Source organism: Carlito syrichta, unplaced genomic scaffold, assembly GCF_000164805.1.
Source record: "Carlito syrichta isolate Samal-C Ts95f unplaced genomic scaffold, Tarsius_syrichta-2.0.1 Scaffold313381, whole genome shotgun sequence".
Taxonomy (NCBI): domain Eukaryota; kingdom Metazoa; phylum Chordata; class Mammalia; order Primates; family Tarsiidae; genus Carlito; species Carlito syrichta.
Genome location: NW_007257477.1, coordinates 1,202,154 through 1,210,589, shown reverse-complemented (window position 1 = coordinate 1,210,589; position 8,436 = coordinate 1,202,154).

Sequence of the window (8,436 nt, the reverse complement as noted above, 5' to 3'; positions counted from 1 at the left end):
CCCCTCAGCCTCCCAAAGGTGTGGGATTACAGGCTGAGCCACCGAGCCTGGCTAAATCACTTACTTTTAAGATATCTCAGCCGCCCATATTGAGGGACTTTGGATTACACTAAAGCACCTTCAAGGGCCAACATTTTACATGAGATTCATCATTTATATGTGAGTGTATGCATGGGTATATATGTGTGTGTATGCATTTTAAGTCCTAAACTATGGATTTTCCCCTCTGAACAACTATAGCCAGTTGGTGACCATTCCAAGGCTACCTGAACGTAGGGAGGTGAGAAAGCCTGCAGCTGGTGAGGCTTGTTGACTCTCTCAGATGTCTCCCACTGAACAGAGTCCTTGTTTAATATTAATACCTCAATATTAAAGTAAGGCATCTGTCTTAGTCCACTTGTGTTGCTGTAAAAGTAATACCCAAGGATGGGTAATCTATAGAGGTTTACTTGGCTCATGGTTCTGCAGGCTGTACAAGAAGCATGGTGCCAGTATCTGCCTCTGATGAGGCCTCAGGAAGCCTCCACTCATGGTGGAAGTGAAAGGGTGGCCAGTGTGTGCAGAGATCACATGGCGAGAGAGGAAGCAAGAGAGAGAGAGGGGAGAGGTGTCAGCCTCTTTTAAACACCCCACTCTCCTGTGAACTAATAGAGCAAGAACTCACTTATTACCATGGGGAGGACACCAAGCCTTTCTTGAGGGATCTGCTTCCATGTCCCAACACCTCCCACTAAGCCCCACCTCCAACATTGGGATCATATTTCATCATGACTTGGTGGAGCCAACAAGCCATTTCCAGACCATAGCTGCCTCTAACCACAGAATGATTCACTTACGTCTGCCTAACATCACTAAGTAAAACAAGATACTGAAATCACAATGTAATTCTCAATGGAAAGCTTTTTAAGGAAGAGCCTTAAGTTAATATGGGTGTGTCTATTCTTTCTACCACTGAAACGCATGAGAAAAATGGGCTCTTCAACTCACTGGCTGGATGACCTTGCACGGGGATCTTCATCTCATGGGGCTCAGTTTCTCACCCATCAAATAAGGAGGGAGAATCAAACTGTCCTAAAAACATTTTTTTCCCAGTTCTCAAGTGTTTGGGTTTTATAAATATATGTTAGAATCTCTTAAACAATCCTTGTAACATAGGAAAACTTATCCCAACAGGCCTGAACTTAAATCTCAACCTTCTTATTTACTAGCCATGCAAGTATAGGGTACTGAGTTATCCTTTCCCATCCTCAGTCTCGCCTATAAAATGGGTATAAACAAACCAAGCCCAGAAACAGTGCAGTTTGGCTTCCAGTAACAGCAGGTCTCTTCTTACTTCAAAAACCACTCCAAAATGTCACATTGGTGATTTCCATTTACCTTTGATAGTCCAGAAACCATGAATTTTGTGATGTTTTGTGTTCCGTTGGAGAGCTTCAGCATAAAATCTGTGATCGTATCAAGACTTCGCACTGCAGCCTAAGAATACAAGTAAGTTTCATTCTCTCCCAGTCTTTGGGGTCTGGGATGAGCTATACATTGAATTTTACAAGCTTCCTGGAAGGCAGTACAAAAAAAGAAATGCAGTAGAAATGCAATGGAAATGAAAGCATGTCGGTTCTGCAAGAAGAACAAAATAGCACCTTTACCTCACACTTAATTAAAAACAAAATTTATTATATGATAAATGTTTATAATATATTAGAGATAGTAATATCTATAGTCTGAGGGATGTTGAATTATTATTATTCATTAATTCATACGCTTAATTTTGTGATAATAATCACATAATATTATTAAATAGTAATAGAATTTAAAGTAGAGTCCAAAGAATATGTTATCCTTTAATCAGCAACAAAGAATGCTGACATTCTTGAATTTTGCCAAAACCTAGAATGTCAAATTGCCTAATTTCCAACTTCCCTCAAAAAGCTTAGATGGGAGAAGGTATATCATCTCCTTGGCATCCGTTTCTCGGATGTACTTTGTTTCCTCCCGTCATCCAGCCAAGAAATGATCCCGAACATTTCCTGCCTCTGACTGCCTCTGAAAGCATCAGGCCACCCAAGTCTTGTCTGTTGCTTTAAGACAGTGTATCCGTGCTTAGGCCTGCACCAGAAGTGACTAATAGTAGGGGGTGGTGGGAAACCTGTGGAACTTCAGGACAGCAGCATCTCCCAACACGTGCGCGCGTGCACACACACACACACACACACACACACACACACACACACACAGAGAGACAGAGAGAGAGAGAGAGAGACAGAGAGAGAGACAGAGTGAGTGAGTTACCTTGGTCATTGGAAACAGGGCCAACCAATCTGGCTGGGACATTGGGTTGTTGAGGAACTGCCACCACTGCCTGAACATAATGTCATCTTCAATCAGTGGATGATCCTTCCATGGCGCAGACTGCAACACCAGGAAAGACAAGGGAATTCAGAACACAGTGCCCCAGTCCATCTATCATAACTGTGGTCTTGTCTGGGGGTTGAGCTCTTCTGCAAGCATCCCATGCTTGCCTAAACTTAATGACCACAGAGTGGCAGGACCGAGGATGTTTATCTCCTGGGCTGGAGTGGCAAGTACCCAGTCCTCATCAGAACCATGAAAGTGCTTCTACAGCCATGCCAAGACCTGCTGTGAACATCCTAGGATGATAGACCATGAATATTTTAAACTAAGAGCTACCAGTGCTGGAATGGCTGCAAGTAACCCGGATTGGGATTGTGAAATGTGTCTGATAATAACTATTCATAGCCCCCATGTTACAAATGGGCTAGGCGGGGGACTTGTGAGTGGCACACAGCTGGGAGGGGCTGAACAGGACTGGATCTTAGAGCCTTCCCTACCCTCCCAAAGACTGGGCTTTTCCAGTCGGGTAAATCCTCACTTCTCCCACTGGACCACCCCTGGCAATCTGCCATGAGCTCAGATTCTCCAAACATAAAATAAAACTCAGGGGAAACCTCTCTGGCAGAGACAGCAGGTCCCACAATACCCAATGTCCTCCTTCCTAGATGCTAGCAGGGTTCATGCTGCTTGCATCATTCTCATTCCCTCGCAGTGAGGTTTTGCCAGCATGTGACTGTGTCCTGGCCAGTGTGGGTAGACACAGACTGTGAGGATGGAGCGTCTTTAGAGTCTTTCTCCATCCTAGCCCCTTTCTTTGGGATGCAGATGTGAGGGTCCAAGCCAGAGCAGTTAAAGATGCCGGAGCCAAAAGCCAGCCCTGTGTTTATGTGATGGGCCCATACAGTTTCATATTGCCTAGTTACCGTTGCATTGGTTTCCATCACTCACAGCCCGAATGATTCCTAAATAATATCCCATGCCAAGTCCAAACTGGTTATAAGGGGGAGAGCATCTGTCACAAATCCATGTCAATCTTCCAAACTCCATGAGCAGACATGTTTGAAGGTTGCCAAGAAGGGAAACTTGGATCTTCCTTATGGCTTTCCCTTAAGGGTTGGGATCTGATACAGCCTCTCCCTGTTCAGAAAAGCTACCTCCACTCCAAAATTAAGTTCAAAATTCTATCCCAGAAAGAAAAGGCAATGGGCATGGGCCAAGGAACTGGAAATCAGTAAGTCTTCCATGTCTTCCACACATGACCCTGTGTGCCAGATGCATAAGGCCTTCCTCTGGGGGATGAGGAAGGAGGAAACAACCCTCATCTTTCTCCTCAGTGGAACAAGGAGCCAAAGTCACCTTAATCCTACTGGATAATCGAAATGCACATGTGTTGGTACAGCATGAAAATACAAGGTCACATGGGGCATAACATCCACATGACCATTTATCCTCCAAGTCAGGCCACTTTCGAGAGTGAACAGGGACTCTCTCAATTACTTCAGGACAAGAGGTATACGTAGGGTTATCCTGGGTCAAAAGGGACCCTTGGTCAACCCGGCTCAAGGAAGTTGGTACCGAGGGGTTCAGAAGACGAGACCATTGTGGGCTGAAGTGAGGAGGACATTTCTCAAAGGCGGAAGGACAACAAAGTTGGATCTCAAAGGACACTAGGCGTCAAGAGACAGAAAAGGAAGAGCAGATGGTCATAGAGGACCTGTAGTCAGAGAAGAGGGGAAACTCACAAACAGGTTTTGTATTTTTTTCTCCATATCCAATGCCCATTAAGGAAGTAAAACCTTAAAGTGAGGGCTGTAATTAAAGTGAGGACAAAGTCTCAGAATATGAAAATAAATGTGGTTCCAAAGACAACTTTCAGGTGTATAGAGATTATACAGTTATTGCCTCTCCGGTATATGCCTCACAGATTTGACTGTTACGGGAACTGTCAAATAGCTGACAAATGGATAGATGGATCTAAGCTCCAAAGCAAAACGTTTAAACCTTAGTCAGAGTTGACGCCCAGCACAATCTGCTTAGAATTCCACAGGAAACTAAACATTGATCCCAGACATCCTTTGAAATAAAAATAAAAACAGACAAACTTTACAAAACAAAGATGAGATTTTCTTTTCTAGACTGCTGGAGGACTAGGGACAAGGCTGAGGCAGGAGAAGATGCCCGTAGTGACGGCCCAGCGGGGCACGTGCAGTCTCCCCATCCCCCAGCACACCCATGGGCACCTGTGGCTTGTTCCCTCCTTTCCCTCCTCCATGGGGAGCTTTCTGTCCCAGCCCTCATGTGTCCTTTTTCTGGCCTTAGCTCTCAATTCCTTTGGCTTTTCCTTGGTTCTCATTCTCTGTTATCCTTTGCCCCATATTCTCTCCATTCCCCTCCATATATCTCGATGAGTCAGGGACCCGGCATAATCAGGCGGGGTGACTTGGGTGGGTTTGAAAACGGGGTGGCTTATAGCTATGAGGCCAGGATTTTAGGAGACCTGCAGGGCAATGCACGGCTCCAACTTGGAAGGGCAGAAAGTCACTGGCATGCCTGGGCCTGAGGGCGAGGGAGGGAGCAGTCCCCAGAACTAAGCTGTGTGGCCATCACAGAAGACAATGGGGAAGGGGATATCAGCCCCTTTCTCTTTCCTTCCTCCCTTCCACCTCTTGCCAGGACCCCCCCAGAAGATGAACACAGGGCAGAGTAGGGGCTGGAGAGAGGATCTGCCACTTGAGGGAGCTGTGCTGGGTCACCCCCATGTGTGTTTTCTGTTGCACTTTACCTGACAAATTCTGTTTCTTTTCCTGTCATATGTAGAGAATGGTTTTATAGCAGCTGCTCTTAACTTCTAAATAAGGGCACTTTGGCTTTCTCCCTTCCTAAAACATTGAAATTCATTGTTTTTTTAAAGTATGGTGCTGTTGGTTGATTTGCTGGGATTGGCAGGCTTCATTTTTCTGGATAACACACCATCGCCTGTTTTCTCCCCGAGCTGCAGATGGCACAGATTAGTGACAGGGGTACAGATTAGTGAGAGGGGAGAAAGGGGTCCAGTAACCATGACTCTACTTTTGTCTTATTTTCTAATATCAGAAGATAACTATTTATGGGTCCTCCCTGAACCATGAACTTCTGTGTCCATCTAATGGCTGGAAATCAGCAAGTGTAGCTGAACCCAGAGTAAGTGAAGACAATAGGTTGGCAGGTGCCGCAGAGGACAGACACAACACCACACCTGAGCCCTTTACCATGGCCATCCTTCTCTGGTAATACTAGGAGGGCCTCAGCCAGGGTAGCCCTGAGATGGGGCCATGGAAAAGCATGCATTTTCTCATTAAAAGGAACAGATGGCCGGGCATAGTGGCTCAAGCCTGTAAACCCAGCACTTTGGGAGATCAAGGTGAGAAGATCGTCTGAGCCCACAGGTTCAAGAACAGCCTGGGCAACTCAGCAAGACCTCATCTCTACAACAAATTAAAAAATTAGCCAGGTGTGGTAGCACGCGCCTATAATTCCGGCTACTTGGAAGGCTGAGGCAGAAGGATTGCTTGAGCCCAGCAGGTTGACACTGGGATGGCCACGAGTGTGCCACTGCACTCCAACCTGGGCGACGGAGTGAGACTCCAACTAAAAAGACAAAAACAAAAATTAAAAAATAAGGGATAAATGCAGCTGGCACAGTCACCTTCACGTCCTTCTCTTGCCCTGAACACAGACCTGCTGCCGGGGGTTGTCCAGGTCACCACACCACTGTGATTGGACACTGTGATGGGTGTCAGGCTCTGTGTCGAGGATGGCAGGGCAGCTGAAACATGCATCTGCACACTCCTTGTCACAGAGGAAAACACACCTCTCTCTATCCAAGTCATTCTGTTACCTGCAGCCCTAAGCTTTCCTGAGAGGAGCTCATCATGGTGGATGATGAAACTCTGATACGTGTAAAGAAAACACCATAAAATCAGGCTCTGTGGCTCAGTCTGTAATCCCAGCACTTTGGGAGGCCGAGGTGAGTGGATTGCCTGAGCCTACAGGTTCGAGACCTGCCTGGGCAACTTGGCGAGACCTTGTCTCTACAATAAAAATAGTTTAAAAAAAAAAATTAGCTGGGCATGGTAGCACGCACCTATAGTTCCAGCTGCTTGGAAGGCTGAGGCAGAAAGATTGCTGGAGCCCAGCAGGTTGATGCTGGGTTGTCCATGAGTATGCCACTGCACTCCAGCCTGAGTGACAGAGTGAGACTCCAATTCAGAAAAAAGGAAGGAAGGAAGGAAGGAAGGAAGGAAGAAAGAAAGAAAGAAAGAAAGAAAGAAAGAAAGAAAGAAAGAAAGAAAGAAAGAAAGAAAGAAAGAAAGAAAACACCATAAATAATCCATTCAATAACATTATCAAAACAGTCACAGGGCGGGGGGGGGGGTGGGATTGGCAGTTGAGGGACACTGTAGGGGAGGGAGGGGCACACCTCATCAACAAGGGTACCTGCATAATCAACGTTTGTATACCTAACCCTGAATTGTACCCCACATCTTTAAAATAAAAATAAATAAATAATTTTTTTTAAAAAACCGGCACAAAAGAGGCAAAGCGGGCGATATGAAAACATGTAACTTACGGAGAAGGTGAGTGGCTGGTAGGGAATGTTCTTTAAGAAGGCAGCAGCTCTGCAAGGAAGAGAGTCAAGAGTGACAATTCCATCCACACGTGCAAAATGTCAGCAAGTAATGAGAGCCGCTAACTTAACGCCTACGCAAACCCACCAGGCAGGGAAGTGCTATCACTAAGACTGTCCCCAACGTTTAGTAAATACACATGCATGCAATTCTGGAGGGGGGGGAACTGCCTGTAGTATTTATCAGACACACAAAGAACCCCATCCTGTGAACCACCACAGTATTTCAGACGACCCAAGCAAGTCAGCCCTGGCCAGACCCTGGTCTTCTCTAGGATCTGTTTATGTGTATCAGTGTCAGGAAGATTTCTTAATTAAGTTAACCCTCAAAAGGACAACCTAGGTCATGACTGTGTCCTCCTGAAGTCAGCAGCACATCCTTATCTGACTCAGGGAATGTGAAATCCTCAGAAGGCTGAAGACTGAAGAATCTCCAAAGGAGGCGAGTCTAGGAGGAAGTTTTGATGCAAAATAGGGTAATTGTGTTATCTGAAAGCACCTCCCTTAGACACTTATCAATTGCAGGGAGGAAAAAGCAACAGCGATTCTGCGGTGGAGAAATCAGGCAGCTCCTTGACCAGCGGACAGTAATGGCCCCTACAAGGGGTGATAGGACTTCAAGGGCCCTAGAGAGCATGCTGAGTTGAGTCACACTTTCCCCCCCACTGCCCACCCTCCCCCTCCCATGCAGGGTCCCGGCCAAAAAGGCAAAACCTTCATCTACTTGTGGGGAAACACGAGGCACACCTTAAATGAAGGAAAGTCTATTCTCAAAGAGAAAGAACGTCTTCTTCAAAAATGTCCATGTGTAATGGACAAAGAAAGGCCATGGGAATGTTCCAGACTGAAGGAGGCTAAAGAAACAGAACATTGCCGGGCTCAGTGGCTCAGCCTGTAATCCCGCACTTTGGGAGACTGAGGTGAGTGGATTGCCTGAGCCCGCGGGTTCAAGACCTGCCTGGGCAGGCGAGACCTCATCTCTATAATAAAATCAAAAAATTAGCCAGGCGTGGTAGCGCGCGCCTGTCATTCCAGCTACTTGGAAGGTAGAGGTGGAAGGATCTCTGGAGCCCAGTAGTTCGAGGCTGCGGAGCGGCCACTGCACTCCAGTCTGGGCGACAGAGTGAGACTCCAACTCAAAAAAAAAAAAAGAAACAGAACACTAAATGCAACACCTGACCCTGGGCTGGAGAGAAAGGATATGGGGGATTGTTATGGGGTCACCTGACAAGATTTGAATTCAAATAGTAGAGCAAACAAAGCCATTGTACCCCACGTTCGAACGATTGTCATCGATGACTGTGCAGTGTTATATAAGAAAATATGCCAGCCGGGCTCGGTGGCTCAGCCTGTAATCCCGCGGTTTTGGGAGGCTGAGGTGAGTGGATTGCCTGAGCCCACGGGTTCGAGACCCGCCT